General features: G+C 42.5%; 1 long non-coding RNA gene across 1 annotated transcript; it reads right to left on the bottom strand.

The window, feature by feature from the left end:
- Positions 1-214: 214 nt before the first annotated feature.
- Positions 215-19,226, bottom strand: LOC131494482 (uncharacterized). Its single transcript, XR_009253433.1, has 3 exons — positions 19,138-19,226; positions 1,442-1,543; positions 215-566 (listed from the first exon to the last, which is right to left on the bottom strand). It is a non-coding gene; the product is annotated as an uncharacterized LOC131494482 (long non-coding RNA).
- Positions 19,227-23,510: the final 4,284 nt, after the last annotated feature.

Genomic DNA, 23,510 nt, shown 5'->3' with positions numbered 1-23,510 from the left:
GCTCCGAGCTGTCAGCACAGAGCCCGACGCGGGGCTCGAACTCACGAGCTGTGAGATCGTGACCTGAGCTGAAGTCAGACGCTTAACTGACTGAGCCACCCAGGTGCCCTCCTACCCCGCTTTTTTAAAATTTTGTTTTCAATGTTTATTTATTTTTGAGAGACAGAGACAGATCCCGTATTGCTCTTAATTTAAGCAAATAGTGGGTGGTGAACAATGTGTAGGATGGATAGAGAATGGATGAACATTGCGCTGTCAAACTTTGAAAGAAACACATAACCCAACAGCCACAGTACGAAGGAATAAGTACTATACAGACAAGCAGTTGGCTGTGCAGGGTTTGGTGGAGATTTGGGGAAATCCGCAAAGACAGGGTAACAGTTTAGCGAGTTTTGGGAAAAGAGGACTGGGTAAGCCAGGAGGGTGAACGACATGAGAAAACGCTGGGTCAACGGCCTACCTGAGCGAGGGCAAATTCAGCTGCATGATGGGAGATGTTTTAGGAGCATCCTCATGTCACTGGGATTTTAGTCCAGTGAGACGTGTCCAAATTCTGTGCTCTGGAACTGCGAGATAACAAATACGGGTGATTTAAGCCATCAAGTTTGTGGTAATCTGTTACAGCAGCAATATGTTAATTAATATGAGGAATTTATGTGAGAGACATACGAAGGCAGAACTGAAAGGAAAACAGGGGCGCCTGGATGGCTCGGTCGGTTGAGCATCCGACTTCAGTTCAGGTCATGATCTCATGGTTCGTGGGTGAGTTCGAGCCCCGCATCAGGCTCTGTGCTAATGGCTCAGAGCCTGGACCCCGCTTCAGATCCTGTGTCTCCCTCTCTCTCTGCCTATCCCCCACTTGTGCCCTGTCTCTCTCTCTCTCTCTCTCAAAAATAAACAAAAATATTTTTAAAAAACTGTTTTAAAAATGAAAGCAAAAGAAGCTTGGCATTATTCTCTAGGTACTCTTTAGTCTTTGGTTGCATGGATCTGCCAGTGAGATCGGGTTCTGGTTCTGACATTACAGTCGCGATGCCAGGGGCCATCCCCGTAGAACCAGCCATCCAGTCACCAGTTGTGAACCCGGGTTAAGAGCTTGGGGAGGTCAAGGCTGTAACCACACAACAGCACTGGAGGTCCCTGCCAGCTGGGCCTGGAGTGACGGCACTGAGCGATACTCTTAGAGGGTGAAGTAGAGGGCGCAGTCTTTGGGGTCAGCCATGCCAGGTGGGTGCGGAAACAACCAGACACAAAAGCAAAAGACAAAACAAAACAAAACCACAGAGAGACAAAACCAGGTCAGAGAAAGTAGGCAACCTGGACAGCTTGTGTCACGAGATCTAAGAGAAGTGCAAAAGACCAATTGTGTCCGGAGTGGGTGGATGGGTGAAGGGAAGATGGGAGGAGGGTCAGGTAGGATGGGCGTACTTCCGGTGCTGACCTGAGCTCGAGGTACAGAGGCGGCCCATGGTGGCGGCTCTGCCTCCGTCCCAAGTGGTTGTACGACTTGAGCCGTGACCTCCTTGGGTCTCCGCTTCCTCACCTGTAAGACAAGACCTCCATCAGTTTCCTACGGTTACTGTAACAGATTAGCACACACACTGGGACTTGAAGCAACAGATTCACTCTCTCCCAGTTCTAGAGACCAGAAGTCCAAAATGAAGGAGCCCCTGGGGCCTCCGCCTTCTAGAGGCTCCAGAGGAGAACCTGTTCCTTGCCTCTTCCTGCTCCTGGCACCCGCCAGTATTCCTTGGCTTGTGTCTGCATCACCCCGATTCCTACCATGGGGTCGCGCTGTCTCCTCCTTTCCTCCCTCTTAGGAGGACACCGGTCATTGGATTTAAGGACCATCCTGAAAATCCAGGCTTACCCCTCTCAAAATCCTTAGCTTAATCGCATGCGGGGGGCCATGCGACGTAATTAAAATTTTTTTAATTCAAAAACAATTTTAAACCAAAGTCACTGTCTCTGAGGACAAGGGCAGATCTATTGGGGGGGGGGACCCTACAAGTCACTACCAATAAACTGGTAGACACCCAGATCAAATATGCTGAAATTTAATGATTCGCCAAGAGACTGATAATGTGGGAAGCTCGTTACTATTTAGCACGAGTTCAAATCAATGGATGGACTGAAGGAGACTTTGTTTTCAACAGGAATCGCTTCCATATGGGTTGCATGGAGTCTTCTCAAGACTGTCACATACCTTAACGTGGTTGGTGTGCCTGCGACCCACACGGGCAGGGGATCCCTTTGGTAAGCTCGACACGTTTCCACTTACTCACGGGAGTTGACTTGCTCTCTCTCTAACGCCTGGTCTGCAAATTCTTTGCAGCGCAAAGTTTGGGAACCATCAGTAGGACAAGGTAAAAGATCTGATTTGAAAACAGTAAGAAATTTCACGGAGTCCACTCAGGACATTCTGCAAATGCTGGCAGGTAGGAAAGAGAATCCCCATGTAAGTAAATACTTTGATACCTGGATAATTTCTGAGTATATCCAGTGTCGAGGAACGACCTTTACGTATAAAGTGGTTTTCTAAATTGCCCCAAAATACTTTTGAGCTTTTAACATCTCCTCTGCTTACTGTTTTACATTCTTTTGTAAGCTCTTATTACACAAAGTACAAAGGTACGCTTTAGGCCTGGTAGCCAGAGTTCTTTTCAAATTCCGGTTCAGAGGAGTCTCAAAAACAAATGAAGTTTCCTGCCATACTCAAGAGAAAGCAAGCTGTCCTTTCATTGGGCTTTGTTCCACACCAGACAAGGCAACTCCTTTGTGACTCTCAACCACTCCCTCCCTCCTCGCGGTGCCTTGAGAAATGTTTTTTTTTTTTTTTTTAACCTTCATCTGTTCTAGCCTGCCTTCCCTTTAGCTAAGATGATATACTTCTCAGGGAAAAAACACGTGAAGAAAAGACTGCAAACATTCTCAGAGTCTCCAGGCACCTTGCAGCACACACGGACTGCAGTTGGTAAATGTTTGTCTCTGAGATATGAGACTCTGAGAACGGAACAAAGTCTCCACCAGCATTTTTGACAGTTTTCCAACTGGTCTCTATTTTAGAAACGAAACCTCTCCATCCACTGTGTTCCTAGTATTTGGGATCTTTTCCCGACTCTGTAGAAAGTAGGAAACTGAAACTTTAGAGCCTCAAAACCACCCAAAGGCTAAGAAGTAGGTTGAAATCTCTTGAAGCTGAACACTAGAAGAGAAACAAACATGGGCGCCTGGGTGGCTCAGTCAGTTGAGCGGCCGACTTCGGCTCAGGTCATGATCTCACGGCTTGTGAGTTCGTGCCCCACGTGGGGCTCTGTCCTTCCTGACAGCTCAGAGCCTGGAGCCTGCTTCGGAGTCTGTGTCTCATTCTCTCTCTTCCCCTCCCCCACCTGTGCTCTGTCTTTCAAAAAGAAATAAATGTAAAAATAAATTTTTTTTAAAGAAAAACAAAACAAACGAAACAAATATGAAAAAACACACACACACACACAAACACACACACACAAAACCATGCATAACTGTTCAGTATAAACTGTAATTAGCCAAAGGGACCTAAGAAAGGGCATTTTTGGAAACAAAGCAAGGTCTGACTGCGAAAGACTCATGCCAAAATCAGTGAGGGGCAAGGGAATGAAGGCAGCACGTTGAAAGCGACCTGTACTTGTTTCAGAGGTGATGCCTTGCTTCGGCCCAGTAGCAAGAAGGCCACACGGAGCATCGGTGCACCTGAGGCACCCTTCCCAACCCCTCCCCCGCACCCCCCCCCCCCCGTATTTGCTCACGACGCCCCCTATTTGACTCCCAACCTCCCAAGGCTGCTTTATTCGTACGATCTGCGCTGCGCTTACCTGTCTGTCTTCTCGAAGCCTCCTCCCTGGCAGCGCCACGGTCCACGTGACCGCGTGTGCCTCTGCGGGCACCTCGCTCACTCTTGGATCGCTGGGCTCCGTCGCAGGTCCTCGTCACCCACCTCCCACCCAGCCCCGCCTCTGCTTCTCCTCCCATTGCTTGTATATGCCCTTTCCTCTGGTTGGAATGAGCTCCACCGCTCTTCAGTCCGCTGGCTAACCATGAACTCTCTTCTTCTTTTTCTTCCTCTTCCACTTCCTCTTCCTTCTTCTCCTCCTCCTCCCCCCTTCTTCTCCTTCTTCTTCTTCTTCTTCTCCTCCTCCTCCTCCTCTTCCTCCTTCTTCTTCTCCTTCTCCTCCCCCTCCTTCTCCTTCTTCTCCTCCCCCTCCTCCTCCTCCTTCTCCTCCTCCTCCTTCTCCTTCTCCTCCTTCTCCTTCTCCTCCTCCTTCTCCTCCTCCTCCTCCTCCTCCTCCTTCTTCTTCTTTTTCTTTTTCTTCTTCTCCTCAGCTGAAGTGATGTCACATCCTTTCAGATGGTTTCCCCAAATAACACCTCTTTCCTTAGGGTTTAACTACCTTTTCCCTTATGCTCAAATAGCATTCTCTTCTGTAGAACCTATCACAGGCCACTATTTATTCCTCTGCCGATCTCATTTCACTAATTTTCTGGAGGACACAAACTATCATACTTATTAGCTGCTCAATAAATATTTTTTGAAAAAGAAATATTTGAGGATTGCCATGTTGTCTTGATGAGCTGCAAAGACCATAAAATTTGTTTCCAATAAAGAAAGACTTCCTATCTGGTACAACCTGTATGACTTCATGGACTAAATATTCATTAGGGCAAATATCTAACTTTTGTTATTTCTTTGTCACTGAACTTAATTTAACTCAGAAGCTTCCATTTCCTTTCATGGCAAGACTCTTAATCTTGCCGCCTTGAGATAATTCAGTCACTTTTAGTTAAATGTCTCTCTTGGGTAAATTCTCACTTAAGTCCAAAGGCTGTCTCTCATGTCTCTCATGTCTCTCCCCCACCCCTTTGTGTGAGGCCCCAGGTGGAAGGAGGAATCTCCGACCTCCAGGTTACTGTAGTTCCTTCAGTGAAAGTAAACCATTGCCAATTCTCTCCCCCTGGGCAACTATGGGGACCTCTCCAGGGAGCTTGCTGGTTTGTCTCCGGACTTGACCTATATCAGCTTGCAGTGGGTGTTGATTTTCTAAGCTTCAGCCTTGTCCTCTATCTGGGCCTTGACTGGAACTCCCAACTCTGTAACTTCTGCCTCAGGGATCTTTGATGTATATTCAAATATCCATGGGGGCGCCTGGGTGGCTCAGTCGGTTGAGTGCCGACTTCGGCTCAGGTCACGATCTTGTGGTCCGTGAGTTCGAGCCCTGCACTGGGCCCCTGTGCTGACAGCTCAGAGCCCGGAGCCTGTTTCAGATTCTGTGTCTCCCTCTCTCTGACCCTCCCCCATTCATGCTCTGTCTCTCTCTGTCTCAAAAATGAAATAAACGTTAAAAAAAAAATTAAAAAAACAAAAACAAAAACAAATATCCTTCTGGTGAGTTCTCTACCTGTCAGCGCTTAGCCATTTTCCCTGCTGACTCAGGTTCATGGGTATCATTTAGAACATCCACTCATTCCAGGGGAGCCCAGGGAAACCCAGGGAGAACTTGAAAATGAAAAAGTTGCCATGGTTGAATTTTGGCAATGTGTGCTAAAAGGTGGATTTCAAGTAATTTAATTGGGCTGGAAAACATCAATAGTCACTTGCAATTTGTTGAAAATTTTCCTGATAAGAAACTATGTATTTACATTCAAAAACTAAATAAATAGCACAAGAAGATATATAAGTACTTTTAAATGAATGAATATAAAAAAGATATAAATTTAAAAATTGTTTAAATGAAAAAACACCATAAAAATTGATACTTGAGTGACAGATTAGAAAAAAATATTTGCAACATACAGGACAGATAAAAAGGTAATATCCCAAATAAACTGAAAATAACATAACAACTATTATGAAGGAAAAGAGAGAAAAGGGATAAATAATATTTCAAATGCTGGAAGAATATAGCTATAGATGAAACAGAGACTTGATATTGTAGGTAAATTGTTATCAAAACTTCAAGGAACAAATAATCCATTTCTTCTTTTCTTATTTTTTTTAGTGTTTATCTATTTTTGAGAGAGAGAGAAAATGAGCAGGGGAGGGGCAGAGGAAGAGGGAGACACGGAATCAAAAGGAGGCTCCAGGCTTCGAGCTGTCAGCACAGAGCCCGACGCGGGACTCGAACTCACGGACCGCGAGATCGTGACCTGAGCCAAAGCTGGACGCTTAACCAACTGAGCCACCCAGGTGCCCCAACAATCTTTTTCTTAAACAAAAGATTTGACAGCAAAAAGGGGAGGAAATGCAGCCACCTTAATTATGGGGCTAGTATAAGTTTAATATCAAAACCAGAAAATGAAAGCATAAGAAAAAGTTTGTATAAACCAATTTCATTTATAAACATAGATATAGAACTTTAAATTCCACACTAATGAGTCAGATCCATCACTGACGATATATATTATCAGTCTGAGCTTTGTAATTTGTAAGTATAAATACCTACAACTGCAATAATAATCAAAAGCACACAGGAACAAGCGAAGTAATATGACTCCCATCACGTGGTAAGAGGTGATTGTCTCAGAATGGAGGTTGACACTTTATGCGTAATCTGTTAGAGATTAAAAAAAAAAAAAAAGGACTGGAATAAGTATGGAAAATTCTTGAGATTTAATAAAGGTAGATGATAGATTCGGAGCCCCTGGGTGGCTCAGTCGGTTAAGCATCAGACTGTTGATTTGAGCTCAGGTAATGATCTCACAGTTCCTGAGATCGAGCCCCGCATCAGGCTCTGTGCTGAGTGTGGAGCCCGCTTGGGATTCTCTTCCTCACTCTGTGCCCCTCCCCTGCACACACTCTCTCTCTCAAAATAAATAAACATTAAAAAAAAAGGTATGTGGTATCTTTAAATGTGTTTTATATTAGTCTTTATACTTATTGAAAATATTTCTTAATGAAAAGAATATGAAGCGTCCTTCAAAATAAAGAAGGCAAAGAGGGGCGCCTGGGTGGCTCAGTGGGTTAAGCTTCCGACTCTTGGTTTTGGTTCAGGTCTTGACCTCATGGTTGGTGGGGTCGAGCTCTGTGTAGGGTTCTGCACTGACAACACAGATCTTGCTTGGGATTCTCTCTGCCTCTCGCTGGCTCCTGCTCTCGCTCTCTCTCTCTCTAAACATTTTAAAAAAGAGAAAGAAAAAAGAAAAAGAAAAATGGCTTCAGTCAGAAATGTTCAAATGATATACACATAAGCTCACAAAAGAAGAAACACAAACGATGCATAAGCATATTAATAACTCAGTCTTACCTGTAAAATATTTTCCTATCATTATTGATAAGATTGTGAGAATGCTCATGTTAATGTGATTTGTTATAAGAGATCTGTGCCAAGTTCGACTATACTCACAAAAGACTTAATATTTTGTAGATCTCTGGTCCTGCTACACCACTCGTGGGAATTTACCTAAAAGTGATTTAAAAAAATTAGTGTGTATATAAAATGTAGTATAAGATTCATTTCAAAGCACTGTTTATAACAGTCAAAGACCAAAATATTCTGGGAATAGCACAGTAATGAAATGGATTATTATTCACCTATTGAAAATAATGTTATAGAAGAATATTTAATGTCATAGCATCTTGTCAAAGAATAAGGAAGTTAAAAATATTATGTACGTTATGATCTAAATTCCATTATACACACAAAAGACTATATGATCTCACAAATGCACGCATACACACACAACACGTGTACAACACACACACACGCATGCACACACATACAAAGGCAAAACAAAACAATGACTAGACATTTCTATGACAAAATGTAAAAAGTGATTTTTCTCTGGGTGGTGGGATTATTCTTCTTCTCGTTTTCTTAGTTTTACCTGCTTGTGCTATCCAAAATTTCCACCAAAAACACCTTGTTTTTGTTTTTTCTATAAAATAAGAAAACTTCAGGTGTAACAAGAAGAGGAATGTATCATACCTTTTATCCTAAAGTTCATGGCCACATCCTTAGATGGTTGAATGATCATTTCACATTATCTGTGTTTTCTTACACAAAAGCCCATTATTCCTAATGTACCCTAACCTTTCCTTGTCTTGTATTAGAGGTATAATATAATTAGTTGCTTGTCTCATTAAAGCTGGTTTACTGATCGAGGCATTTCTTGACACAAAGCAGATGTTTCTGATTAATTTACTCAGATTGATTAAATTAAGACTCTGAAATGGAAATATTCATCCACGTTGAAATTAGCTTTGCCTGAGTTTGTCATGCTAAATGGTTGTACAGCTTATGTTATTCTGATACAGAATGATACCGATGTAAGTAGATTCGCCTGAATTGACTATTGCAGTTTGGTTATTGCTTTTACTCTTCTTAAAAAGTTAAAATTATCATCTTTTGACATGAAATATGATACCATGGTAAAAACTAATGCCCTTATGTTTACTTTCCTTTCGTTCATTTTAAGTTTAACTGAATAAACATCTACCAATCTCCTCCTCTGTGTAACCTCGGGTTAGTACTAACCCTGTGTTAGTACCAGGGAGGGGCACAAAATTAAGATCTAAGTGCAAAATTAAGATCTGTTAGAGTTCTGTGCTCTTGTGAAGCATTAAGATGCACACATGTCATGGGAGGGGAGTCGCTTTCTAGGCAAAAAGAATAGTTTGGAAAAAGAATGCAGAAAATTATAGTATCCATTTTTAGGAACTATAGAATAGTGCGGGGTGGCAGGACCAGAGGGTCTTTGTAAGTGGTGGAAATAAAGCTAAACATGTAAGTTGAAGCCAAGATACTGAGTATCAAATTAAGGGGTTTAGAATTGACTTTGTTGTAGGCTATGGGCATCGACCAAGTGTTTTAACCAAGAGGACTTTCTAGAAAGAAGTGTGGCTACTAGAATAGGGAAGGGAAAGACAAGAGACACAGAGACTGGTTGGGAGCTGGTGTGCTTGTACCAGCAAGGCTTACTGAAGGTCAACAGCAAGGACAGTGTCAATGTGAAGGTGAAGACGATATACCTGAAATGGTAAGAGCAGGATTAGCACGATCTGGGCACAAATTGGACCTGGTAGAAAGGGAATCTGAAGATGATTTCTATCTACCGGGAATGAATCAAAAGACAATGATGGCCCTACCATTATGGAGATGTCAATAACAATAATCATGAAAACGATGATGATAATAGTAATAATAACATTAAGGAGAGTCAGAGAAACCGGTGAGTTTGTTTTATATATGTTGAGAGGACCATGAAGAGAACCATGTGAAAATATCCAGCAAAAGTGTGAGTCTGGAACTCTGGAGAGAGACCAAGACTATGTTTAAAGAGAAGACAGAAGAAGAGGAGACAAAAAGGAGGGAAAAGAAAAGACTGAAAAACAGTCGTTGTAGAAGCCAAAGGAAGAAACTCAAAAAAAGAGAGAAAGTTGTTCATTCATTGATTCATCCAGGAAGCATTTATTAAGACTACAATTTAAAATTAAAAAAAAAAAAAAACTTCTAAAAACTTTAAAAAGAAGACTATAATGTGGTATATATTCTTCTAGAGTGTGGGCAATGGAACAGTGACGAAGGTAATGGATTCTCTGACATCATGGCACTGACTACCTAATGCTTTATTTTAAAATAAGATAAACTTCTAGGTCAAAGACATTATATACTATGTCTTTGTCTTTACGTTAATGCAGTGGTAAAATATAATTTTTAAATATGTTTTTATGGGAGAAGGGACCACAAAGGCAAAAGTGCCCAGGCCCATGAAAGCCATGATACAAAGCCCTGGAGACGGAGTTTATGGGCTGCTTCAGAGGGAAGGTCAAGGACAATCTCCTGAGGAGATGACTGGAATTTGAGGAGACAGAAAGTGAGGGAATAAAGTGCAAAAGAAGTCAAACCTAACGAGCCCTGTCTGAGAAAGGTCCTTCTACCTGGCATTTTACAGGTACCTGGTATCCTCCAATAAGAGACGACAGTAGTGTGTTCAGAACTAGAATGCAGATTTGGAGGAAATGGAAGGAAAGGCCAAAAGAGTCTCCCTTAAAACCACAGTGTTGGGAAAAGGATGATGGGATCATCAATGGAAGAGGAAGGCAGATTAAATGTCTTTCATTCCTTCGAATTAACTTCTCATGTGCACCTTGATTCCACATCACTACATGCGGTTCACATTGTCATGTGTCAGGGGAGAAATTCAATTAATAAATAATTGAATCCTGTCCAAATGGTACTACAACATTCACTGGGCTCCATAGAGCCAAAGCTAATGCCTGCTAACGTTCAGGAGATAGTAAACTAATACAGTCTAGTGAAGTGAATTTGAAGACTTTTCCCTACTCTTCTGGACTTTGCCAATCCTTAGAGTGGTGAATTAATATACCCTAATGTAACAGCTATGATCTCGAAAGTCACATTTATCTAAATATTTCCCCTCTTCTCCTCTTTCCTCTGATATTATTTAAATATAATGAAGGAGATTATTTAGACCTCTAGCTCCTGGTTCATTGTTACCGTGGTCAACCTCATTAATCTTCAAAAACTTCTTCACTTACTGAGAACTCTGTGACTCACCCAAACACGCACAGCAATCAGAGGTAAATCGAATTGGGAGTCTCTGTCTCCTACCACTTTGCTTTTTATTTGTTCCCGTTGTATCGTTCAAAAATGTGGCTTAGACCAATGGTTTTGTGAACTCATGTAGTCGTTTTTTTTTAGCTCAGATGCCACTGGCCCTCCCTGTGGAATACCCACTCACTTCTCTTTCAAGAGTGGACTCCAAGGTTTCTTACCCCATGAAGGCTTTTCTCACTGATCCTCAGTCCCTCAGCCAGGGTTGAATGAACTCTTTCTTTTTTTTTATGCCACCCCAATCTGAACACACTTCCGCCCTGATGGCTGAAGTGTCTGAATTCTGGAGTGAGGCCTGACTTGATTACCCACTTCCTGTTGTTTTGTTTTTTTCCCCTCATTTATAAAATGGATATTACTATCCTAATATCATCCTTTTAGGTTCATTTAAGAACCAAGTGAATTAATGTACGCAAAGCTCTTAGAACTTCTTAAATGTCAATAAATGTCGGCTATTTTTATAACATATGTCATATTTCCTTCCTAGACTTTAAGTCACCAACTTCCTGTGCTTGTTTGTTGGGTTGTGTGCAGCCCTTGGCATGACTTCCGGAAGAGAAAAAGCGCACAATGGAGGACTGATTCCCAATGGACCTCCTCCCCCTCCCCCATCTTTGTACACATCAATACCATCCCGCATATTTCATCCTGAAGTATCTGCCACTCTCCATTCTCTTTAACAGACCACCGCTTCCTGCGTAGATAACTGTAATGACCTCCTAACTAATGTTCATCTTCTCCTAAACAATGGCTGTGCGTGCAGCCAGAGTGAGACTTCAGCAGCTGAAGTCCAAACATACTAGTCTAGGCTTAAAACCATTCCGTGGCTTTCATTATCTTTAAGGTAAAGACGGTGAGCCTTCTCCTCGTCTACTTGCTCTGCCCTACACATGTTAGACTCAACCTTTCATGGGCCCCTCCCCTCCTCACTCTGCATTCTTATAGCGACACTGGTCTTCGTCCCCAGTGCTCCTCCCCACCCATGGGTCCGGCATGCGGTGTGGAGAAGGCAACCTTCCTCTGCCCCATCTGTCTCATATTTGAAGGACTGAATCCATGTTATGCCTTGTATACAATGGGCACTCCATGAATGTTAGTTGAATAAAAGTGGTTGAAAATATGCACTTGCGCCGTCACTGACGCGGGCTGCTGCCGAAGGACCAGATGAGTGACAGACGTGTCACCAGAGGCTGATATGGGCCAAAGACAAGGAGGAAGAGATAGACCATAATGCTGTCAAACCCCAACCTCAGTACTATTTATGTCCCAGAAACAGGTACAACCCCAAGAGAAGGGCGGAAGTGAGATCAGAATTCTTAAAATAACTACAATTCAGTTGTTGTCACTCCAGCAGATTAGGAGGCCAAAATAATAATTAGGCTGAATTATAGCAAAATAAAACATATCTTTCTTGCCTGCTTGAGCAATGGTCCGAGACTATTTTGATGCAATAGTGCTACTACAACTATAGTCCGGGGAAGATCAAAATGGTAAGAGAGGAATGAATCATTCTCTCCTGCCCTCTTGCTGGGGCGGAAGGGAGGGTGGGAGAGCTGCTTCTGGATTTTTTTTTTAAATCTTCTCCCTCTGTCTGCCATGGCAAAGATGAAGGGTAGAGCTATGCATTCTGTCCTTGAAGCCACCATGGTGCCCCTATTGGCAGCCATGGTTGCTCCCAAATTGGGGTCGTATTTTAAGAGTCACTCTACCTCCAATCACAATGGGAATGTTCCCTTGCAGAACCAAGAGCTGATGTTCATTCTAGTTTTGTTTGCCTTACGTAGTCAAGCCAAGAAGGTTAGCTTGACCAGTCAGCCAGGTGGAGCACGTGGTACTGGAAGAAGAAATTCAGGAGCTTGGGAACCACTCAGACCTAATTCTCGTAGGTTCTTTTACTTGATAAGCTATGTTGGCTGGAGTATGCCACTTAACTTGAGTCTCAAAGTCAATGTCTGTGTATATATATATATATTCTAATGAATAAAATTAATTTACTAATATCTGTATGCTTCTCAATAATAATCTCCTATCAGTGGCTGATCAAAAGCTCTCCAAGTTAAAGTATAAAGCTAGGGAGAAAAATTCCAACAAAATTCTCATGTTACATACCATGAAAAACAGCCTATAGAAAGAAGTTGTGGCACAAATATTAGGTTGTCTTCAGGAAAATTCGGAAGATACAGAGATCACTTAAGGCCTCAAGTGTTTATATGTCTATGCACAGTGCATGGGGTAGGGGGAGTCAACTAAACCTGTAATTTTTCTTTAAATATGAAATTTATTGTCAAATTGGTTTCCATACAACACCCAGTGCTCATCCCAACAGGTGCCCTCCTCAATACCCATCACCCACTCTCCCCTCCCTCCCACCCCCCATCAACCCTCAGTTTGTTCTCAGTTTTTAAGAGTCTCATGTTTTGGCTCCCTCCCTCTCTAACCTTTTTTTTTTTTTTTTTTCCTTCCCCTCTCCCATGGTCTTCTGGTAAGTTTCTCAGGATCCACCTAAGAGTGAAAACATATGGTATCTGTCTTTCTCTGCCTGACTTATTTCACTTAGCGTAACACTCTCCAGTTCCATCCACGTTGCTACAAAAGGCCATATTTCATTCTTTCTCATTGCCAAGTAGTATTCCATTGTGTATATAAGCCACAATTTCTTTATCCATTCATCATTTGAGGGACATTTAGGCTCTTTCCATAATTTGGCTATTGTTGAGAGTGCTGCTATAAACATTAGGATACATGTGCCCCGATGCATCCGTACTCCTGTATCCCTTGGGTAAATTCCTAGCAGTGCTATTGCTGGGTCATAGGGTAGGTCTATTTTTAATTTTTTGAGGAACCTCCACACTGTTTTCCAGAGTGGCTGCACCAATTTGCATTCCCACCAACAGTGCAAGAGGGTCCCCGTTTCTCCACATCCCCTCCAACATCTATAGTCTCCTGATTTGTTCATTTTGGCCACTCTGACTGGCGTGAGGTGATATCTGAGTGTGTAAACCTGTAATTCTAAAACAAACATCGGGTCAGTTTAGCAAACTCATGTTGGGTATGTTTCCAGACTATTCTAGCCTCTGAAAATACAAAGATGAATATCACATGGCTCCTGACCTCGAGTAGCTTATAATCCAGAAATTAAACATCTCCAAATATGGATAGGCGTGAAATTCATGACAAAACTAAGACCACGAAAAGGTAACTTTTGCTCACAAGAAATAGCCCCAGTAGAACGCTAATCATGTTTCTCAAAAAAACCCAAAACAAACCAAAACAAAAAAAACAAAAAAACCACAGAATTTACAAAATACCATGCATTTAAGGAATGGTAGAAAACATCCAGGTGAGGACAAAAGGGAGAGACACAAGCGATAATACTGTGATGTGTAGGACAGAATTCCTGGCCAGGTAAAAGGTGTAGGCGAAAATGTAGACCGGCTCAGATGCAAGAGGTAACAGTAAGAAAGGGATTCGACTCTGGAAACATTCTGTGGAAAGAGAACATCTGACATTCTTCATTGACAATTTCATGTTATAGTGGGTGGAGGAAGTAGCAAGAAAAATTGCCATTCTGCATTTAGTTCTAACTAACAAGAACACGTACTGTTGGAGCAGAAGTTATACGAACTTTGGGAGAAACCAAATCATCTTGGAATTCATCACAGTGAAGAAAGGAAACAGTGGGCACAGTCAGACGTGCATTCTAGACTTTAGGAAAACAGATTTTTCAGAAGTTCATAAAAAGGCTGGCGTGACTCCATGGCTAGAGACTCTGAAAAAAATACAAGAGCAAAAAGAGGTAGGAAAAATATTATTGAAAGGAATGTAGGAAGAAAAGTATGGATATTAAAGAGTTGGGAGAGAAAGGGACAGAAACAGAGATAGAGATGGAGACAGGAAGGCGGAAAAATAGGGGAGAGACAGAGAGGCACACAGAAATGAAGAGATAAGAGAGACATCCAACAGAAGAGACTGACAAGGAGAATGATGTGCCAGGTGGATGGGCTAGAGTAGACAATGAGCACAGGTCCATCACAAGGTTCTGGGAGGGTGGTTCCTGCTTCCCAGCTTCCAGTGGAATCTTGAGGTTCCTGGTAGAATCTTCTCTTGGGCAGAAAGCCTGGGGAACTCAGAGCGAGTAACACATACCCTCACAGATGACCCTCAGTTCTTAGCTTCTCAGACTCACATTATGTCCAGAGGCCTCTTTCCCAGGAGGACTTCTCTGTCCCGGAGTATAATGTGGCAATGCCTAACTGGTGTGTAACCTAACTGGAGTCTTTCAAAGAACACAGACATCAGCAGGTCCCAGATCCCTCTCAGGCATAGACTCAACAGAAAATATCATCTAAGAGGAATGTACAGTTCTGAAAAAAAAAACCCTATACAATCATAAATGTTCCCACTTGTGGGGGAAAGAAAAGGCAGCCAAAGAAATTCACATTTAGCTGCGCAGGAAGCTCTCAGATGACCCTAGATCTAAAATACATATACAAAAGTAGGAAGAAAACCATATAACCAAACTTGAAAAGAAAAAAATAAAATACAAAATGTGGCATAAAATATACGTATAAAATAGACCCAAGTAGATAATCTAGAATAAGTTGAAACTTTAGGAAAATGCTAAGAAGGACAAGAAAGCAAAAATCCGAAATCAGTTATTTTGATTCAGATAATGAAACAAAATTCTAGAACATGGATTCATTCACTTGTTCAGGTGCTCGTCAAGTTGATTCAGGTACCCTATGATAAGCAGGGCAAGACTGAGATATTAATACACATGATGCTTTCTATTTCCATGGTCCTATGTTCCAATTCAGAATCACCCAAATAAAGATAACGCATAGCAGAGATCGGTGTTGGAGAATGTGTAAATGTCGTGAAATGCTCGGGAAACACAGACCGGGAAAAATGTCATCAGGGAAGGTTGTGAACTAGACTTCAGTATGGGTAGGATTATAACAAGAGAACAACCGAGCCTGGGAGGAGATTAAGGAACTCATTTGTGGTTCTATTAGTGACTATTAGTAGACTAGGCTGCAGCAATGAATGTACTCAGACCTGTAAGTGACTCATGGCCATTTAAAAAAATTTTTTTTCAACGTTTTTTATTTATTTTTGGGACAGAGAGAGACGGAGCATGAACGGGGGAGGGGCAGAGAGAGAGGGAGACACAGAATCGGAAACAGGCTCCAGGCTCTGAGCCGTCAGCCCAGAGCCCGACGCGGGGCTCGAACTCACGGACCGCGAGATCGTGACCTGGCTGAAGTCGGACGCTTAACCGACTGCACCACCCAGGCGCCCCGACTCATGGCCATTTTTAAAAGGCTATGAAGTCTAGGAGCCAGCATTCCTTCCAAATTAACTATAGGTATGCAGTATGGTGTAGACTGAGGATATTTTAATACTGAAAGGTACTTATAAATAATAGCGGATACATACCAAATATTTAGTAGGTCCCGAGTTGATAGTCCTCGTATGCCTGTCTCACACACGAAGAAGCTGAGGCTTGGGCCATTTAGGCACCTTGACCATCATCTCACAGCTGGTGATAGAGCTGGGATTCGAACCCGCCATATCTGACTGAGGAACATCAACTCTTAAACATTACTTCTTCATTTACCATGTTATCTATGTGTGCAAGGTGTGTGAAAATAAAATCAAGTTGGAAGAGTCATAAATGAACAACCATACTTAAAATGCCAGTTGAATAGTCAGTGTTAGCCTGAAAGATGCATTGTATTTAGTCCTGGGTCATTCAGTAGATTAAGGGAGTAATTTCAGTAAAGACAAAGACAACATAATGAGAAGATCCAGAGTTTTGTTTTGTTTTGTTTTGTTTTTCTAAAAAAGCTGGGGTCTACAGTTAATGCAACAATACATTACTTATTTTTACAGTAACATTTTACCGCATTTATTGCCTTTTTTTTTTAACAGAAGAGGAAACCGAGGCTCAGACATCACACTTGACCACAGTCACTCAACATTAACAGCGGAGCCTGGATTAGAACCCAGATTCTGTCTGACTTCAAAGCCCAAGCCATCCACACAGAAGAGAGATCACATCTGCAGTACTGTGTTCAGTTCTGGCCACCATATTTTCGGACAGTCATTAGTGGAGAAATGTGTGCAGAAGGAGAACAAGAAGGGTTCCATACAATCATCACCTTAAAATTCCATCAGGATGGCTCAGGTTGCCTATGGAGATGCTCTGCCCCCAAGCAGCAGTGCTGTGTATCCCCAACTTTGGATAATGATGAAATGTTTTGAAGCAACTGAATATTCAGAATACGTAATTTTACTTATTTGAATTTCTCTGCACCCCACCCTTGGCCGTGCCATTCCCACAAGGATGCACAGCCAGGGACAGAGGTCTGAAATAGAATAAGGGACCAGGGACAGCGATGCCTCCACACATTGGTCTACTCAATTACGTGTAGAGAGGAGCCCTCAATTGTCATAACTAATGGGGAATTTCTTATCCTTTCTGAGAAAGGAAGGGAGAACTCTGAGGAAGGACACGAGAAAGAATGAATCTGAAAATGACAGTGTTAGCTATTCACATCTTAACTCTATTTGTTTCTTAATTTTTAATATTTATTTATTTTTGAGAGAGAGTGAGACACAGAGTGTGAGCAGAAGGAAACACAGAATCTGAAGCAGGCTCCAGGCTCCAGCAGGGAGCCCACGCGGGGCTCGAACTCATGAACGGTGAGATCATGACCTGAACCCAAGTCAGACGCTTAACCGACTGAGCCACCCAGGTGCCCCACCTCTGTATATTTTTATCCACCGATACGCTTACTGAATATTGGAATAGCTCTTTGCGGTTTCTGCAAGCATGACAACCAAATTCTGAGTTAGTCGAATTTAGAAACTCCAATTCTGCATTCGCGTCTACTAGCTGTTTTTTTGTTTTTTTAAGTTTATTTATTTATTTATTTTGAGAAGTGGGGGAGGGGCAGAGAGGGAGACAGAGAATCCTAAGCAGGCTCCACACTGTCAGCCTGGAGCCCGATGTGGGGCTCGAACTCAAGAAACCATGAGATCATGACCAGAGCCGAAACCAAGAGTTGGACGCTTGACTGACTGAGCCCCATTCTACTAGCTGTTTTGCCTCTCATTCCGATATTTCTTGATATTTTTTTCCTGAACTTAATGGTTAAAGTCTATTTTGATGAGAGCCTGAAGGAGCAAATTTTTAGCCAATGTCGGCTGTAGCTTCAGGGCAATGTCGGCTGTAGCTTCGCGTTCCCGTTACGGGTTTTTTGTGATTACGCACCAATTGAGAAAACATCATTTGCCACAATTGGAATCACAGAAAATACGGTGGAAGAGACTTCTACATATCTGCCAACACGCTCGTGATAAATGAAACCATTTAGGAACTACACTATTGTATTTAAGCTATGATGATGATGGCAATGATGGTGATGACCTTGAGTAACACAGTCTGAAGGATGGGTCGCTCTTGCTGAGACTTGAACCAGCCATAGAGCCCTGCACAGACCCTGGCACATAGTAAATGTATACTGAGAAATGAATTAATAACAATGAATTCACTGAATGAAAAGAAGCCCATAGGGAGAGAGGTGGGGGTGAATACATTTCTAGTGCTAAAGGAGAGAAACACTCCAGGGGCAGGATTCTAAGCCACAGAGGACATGCTTTATTTTGAAACTAGGGTGCCAGTGACGATGGACAGAATTAATTATAGGGGAGAATTTATGTATCCTGCGGGTGATAATAAGAGCTAACAGTGATTAAAGGACTACTTGGTGTCAGGTATTATGTTCCATGATTTACATAGAAAGTTTGACTTATTTTTTAGATCAGTTGTGTGCTAGATATTAAACTTAGGTTGTCGGTAAGTAAATTAGAGCTTGGAGAGGTAAAACCACTGGGTCTTCAGAGGTAATTTACTCTCAATCCAGTATTTGTCTGCTGACATAGGCTACGATGGGGTACCTTCCAAAGAATTTTTTGTTAATTTATAAATCAAAAGACCAACCGACTGACTGACATAGTAGCTCTTTATGAACCCATTTTTGCTCTCTTGTGCCTTTTTACAAAAGGTCCTCATTATGCCTTTTCCAGAGACCCAGTGGAACAGTGGGTGGTGAATTCTGTCCGTGAGCCCTGACCGCAGGAAGAGGCGGTGCAAATACAAGAAATATTTGGGAACTCGTGTGTCTTTTCATGTGGAAATGACATTCATTATCCACTTCCTTCAGGTACCAGTCCAAGCTACAGTTATGGAGAGAAAAAAATTACGGGCATCGCTCCAAAGAAGGCACTCAACAAAGGAGAGGCACTCAAATATTTTCATCTTTTTCTGACTCTTTGTATATCTGGCTCTGCTTTGGCCTTAACCTCATCATTTACAGTCTCGGGGATCTGTTGAACACAGCTTTGAATCTCGCTCCTTAATTATGTAGACCTTTCACGTTTATCAGTTTGATAAAGCTCTGTGCACGACTTTAGCGAGAGACGTTGATAATCTATTTATTTAGGACATATTAGAAGGCATACGTACCTCTCATTTGTCCTTTAAAGGTAGAACTATCCGGAGGAAGCTGATTAGACTCTAAGGGAGTAGAACTGACAGAGTTGGAGCTGACGCTAAAGCAAAATACAATTTAATAAGAATTAATTCATTGCACAGATGGGGACATTTTTGTACACAGGTTGTCTGTTCTCCTAAGACTAAAATCTACTCACTCTGGATGTTTTTCACCCACTAGGTAAAAAAGGAATAAAGACACAGTTTAAATAAAGGGAAAAGAGGATTAGGGTAACATAAAGTTAATCTATAATAATTTGCAGTTTATAACAGTGAAAATTATGAATCAAAAATTTAGAAAGCAATCAAAGACAAAACAACAAATTATTAATGCAATGCATTTGAGTACGAAACCATGTGCTAACAACTATATGAAGTTCGAAATAACATACAAGACAATAAAGAAATTCTTTTAAGAAATCTAATGATGACAACTAATATTTGTATAGCAAATGACTGTTTGAAAAATGACACTTATCTCTCAGATTCTGCAGTGCAGAGGCCCAAGTTCGCCTCACAGATGAAATGACTGCTACACAAAAGACCTTGAGATCTTTGAAAATTTGATTTTTTCAAATAATCATGGGTCTTATTTATACAATTTTTAAAAATGTTTATTTTTGAGAGAGAGGAAGAGAGAGACAGAGCATGAGCAGGGGAGGGGGCAGAGAGAGAGGGAGACACAGAATCCGAAGCAGGCTCCAGGCTCCGAGCTGTCAACACAGAGCCCGATGCGGGGCTCGAACTCACCAACCTTGAGATCATGTCCTGAGCCAAAGTCGGACGCTTAACTGACAGAGCCACCCAGGCGTCCCTCCTGTGTCTCATTTATGAATTTCTTCATAATGTTCCCTCCTGAGTGCAAACCTTTCCCCTTTATTTCTTTACCCCAAGCTTCCCACCTAAGTGTAAAAGTGGCTGCAGCCGATACAGAGCCCAGCGGCACTAACAGTGGGCAGGGGGCACCCAGGGAGTCTCCCCCACCTCAGGAGCACTAAGGCAGCTTCTAAATCAGTGAGATCAACTCTGCCCAAAATTTGGCCCTTAGCACTGCGGGCTGAAAAACATGATGCCGTCAATGTGTTAGAGGTGTCGCTTCATACTCATAAAATTGGCCAGCCTGCGATGCGTTTGTTTGTAGTGAGACACATTGTTCTCAAGGGAAATGGATGTTCGTTCTGATCTGACGAGTACAGGAGAAGGCAAAGTGCAAGCCGTCTTCTCGGTGGTTGCCGGGCTCCCGAGTGGGATAGCGTTGGGTTCTGCAGCCTATTGTGCCCACGGAGACAATCAAGTCAGGACGCTCTGGTTGACCTGAGAGAGCATCTTCTCCCCACGGGGTGCTTGGATGGAATCTTCGGGCTACCTTCTATCCAACCAGTTTCCTTCCATTTGTATAATCTTTCTGCAGGAAGGGTGCAATGTGATTAATTAAGCTTCTTTTTTAGTAATTGGATCTCAGTTCTGTCTCCCAGGAGTTAAATCCCGGATACACTGAGGTCTGAGATGCTCCTGAACGTGTCAGCTAGGCACTTACGAATGCAAGTCATGAAAGACACCTGCTTTATGTGAAAATTTTTATTTTTTTAAGTTTACTTATTCATTTTGAACTGGGGACAGAGAAAGAGAACGCGAGCGAGCAGAGGAGGGGCAGAGAGAGAGAGGGGGGAAAAAAATCCCAAGCAGGCACCTCACTGTCAGGGCAGAGCCCGATGTGGGGCTTGAACTCATGAACAGCGGGATAATGACCTGAGTGGAAAACAAGTCAGACGCTTAACCGAGTGAGCCACCCAGGTGTCCCTGGACATTTACAGTTTAAAGCCCAAAGGCCAACCTAGTTCCCTAGTTCTTAGGGCTTCTCACACGTACAGACACAGAGGAAAACGGAACAGGTGCCTGTGTAGCTCCCAGGGTCCCTTTCTGTCTTTACATTTTTGGCACCTTTCCATCAATGGGACGGTTACTAATGTGTATAAATCACTTGCTACCTGTAGAGATGAGTAGACATTCAGCTGACCAAAGAAAAAATCCGGAGACTTCCCGGTGGGCATTCTCTGAGGCTGGAACTTGAACCCTTTCTGACTTGCCTTGTTCCAATATGGGATGGGACGGGCACATTCAGTTGGGAGGACCAGAAAATGGCCCCAGTGTGTTTGTAATTCTTTGTCCCCTCATATGGAAATTTTACTCTGCCGCACTTTCTCACCCTTGCAGTCTTCTGTGTATTTATCTCCTCGAATTATCTTTTCTATATACTGTTGTGACTGAAATCATGACTTTATTCCATTAAGTCACCAAAAAATTAAATAGAAAAGTCTATCAAAACACAGCCGTCAGCTAAAGTTTTATTCTGTGGAAGGATAAAAGCTATTCCATTTTAATAATTGTAATTTGTTTCTGCCACAAAGATTCATTTGTGATCGTTCCCTTTTAAGTTTGAAAGATACTCTCAACGATGCCATTTAATATCTCTCTTCTGACTGATTCTGTTATCGGCTGACGCACAGATCCTGTAGCCTAGGAAACCTGAAGCCGGCCCCGACAATATAAAGTGTCTGAGCTCTCTTCGTTATTCCGTCTCTGACTTATTTTATGAAAACTGGTAAGTCACTTAACCACTTTCTGCCTACGCGTCTGAAAAAGAAGTTGGCTACCTATTGTCAACAAACATAGCGTGCTCTTTATCTGCTGTGCATCAGAGATAAAGAGTGTTCTCTGCTCAGCGGGGGAGGCAAGAATCAAAAGACAGAGAACAACCCAGCAGTTAATGATATTCTCCGGGTAAAAACATCTTCTGTAAATCGTGTCTCTAGAACGATGATGTCAAATGCCAAAGGCTTTTAAAATGCTGTCAAAATCAGGATCAACTTTACTGTTTATTTTCTCGTTTTTCAGACAGGTGTTAGTGAAGCTTCTTTCCTTCCCAGGTTTTTTTTTGGAAGTCCCGATGGCCAGGCTTCCACTCCCCCAGTGCAGGGTCCCAAGGTGGCCTGCCTTCCCCCAAGCAAGGCTGCATCCCAGAGTGATCGCAGCGTGTGAACTCAAAGAAGCCAGAGTCTGTTCCGTGGTTAACCCAGGCTGACCTCGGTTCAGATCTCAGCTGGGCTTGTTATCAACCCATCCTGTGACCTTGAACAGGTTCAGTTGTCTCTTGAAGCCTGGGTCTCTTCATCTACAAAATGGGGGTAATTAACAGGAGTTGATGTTAAACAAGAATCAAATGAGAGTATGTGTGAAAAGCAGCCAATACAGTGTTTAGCATAATGTAGGCATTAAATAACTGATAAGCATAAATGTGGAAAGATCAAAACCCTTTCCCATTTATTTCTACCACGGCCTTAAATAACAAACTCCTGGAGGGCTGTTGGTCCCTGACTATGGATGGGCCGTTGCCATGTGATGTATCCTGTAAATTTCCCAGGGACTGAAAGCAAGCATCTTTGTCCCCGTCTTGTGTATTTTGACATCCCTGGAAAGAGACCCTCCTGGACTTCCTCACCGTCACTCATTCCTATTTCCCACATGCACCGCATCAAGATTTTCATCTTAAAAATGATGAAAAACTGGGGCGTGTGGGTGGCTCAGTCAGTTGAGCATCCGACTTTGGCTCAGGTCATGATCTCACGGCTTGTGAGGTCGAGCCCCACGTCGGGCTCTGTGCTGGCAGCTCAGAGCCTGGAGCCTGCTTCGGATTCTGGGTCTCCCTCTCTCTCTGCCCTTGACCCACCCTCATTCTGCCTCTGTCTCTATCAAAAATAAATAAACATTAAAAAAAAATACTCTCCATTCAATGTCTTCATTTCCCTGCTTCACCTCCCCTGCCCTGTTTCTCTTGACCTGCTGGGAGTCTAGATCAATAGCAGAAAATTAAATTTCATTTGTCATGTTACGCCACCATTTGTGATGATGCATTTTTACAGAAAAAATAGCAGGAAGAAAAAGATCTTTTACTGACTTTCCAAAAGTTGCAGATAGCTGATTAAACAGCTAGTTCACCATGTCCTTTCTCTTTTAGCTGGAAATTAAACTGATGTAGATTTTTCTTGGCACGTAATAACAGTAATATCCTGGAATGAGATGGAGTGAGGGAATCGGTTTCAAAATACATCTCTAAACTAGAGAAGAATGTCTTCCCGTGTTTGATTCTTTCTGTATGCTTTTTTATCACGGACTGAGTTCAGATGAGAACTCCGAGAGAACAGGGAAGGATGTCTGAAACTGGACACAAAGACCGTAAGATGGGGGGTTAGCATCCCAGCAGTGTGGTCTTCTAGACTTGGAACTGGAGAGGCAAGGGTCCCGTCCAGATAAATCCTTACACGCTCCTCGGTGTTAATTAGAAATGA

Source organism: Neofelis nebulosa, chromosome 14 (genome assembly GCF_028018385.1).
Source record: "Neofelis nebulosa isolate mNeoNeb1 chromosome 14, mNeoNeb1.pri, whole genome shotgun sequence".
NCBI lineage: Eukaryota > Metazoa > Chordata > Mammalia > Carnivora > Felidae > Neofelis > Neofelis nebulosa.
This window is presented reverse-complemented; position numbering and strand designations above follow the sequence as displayed.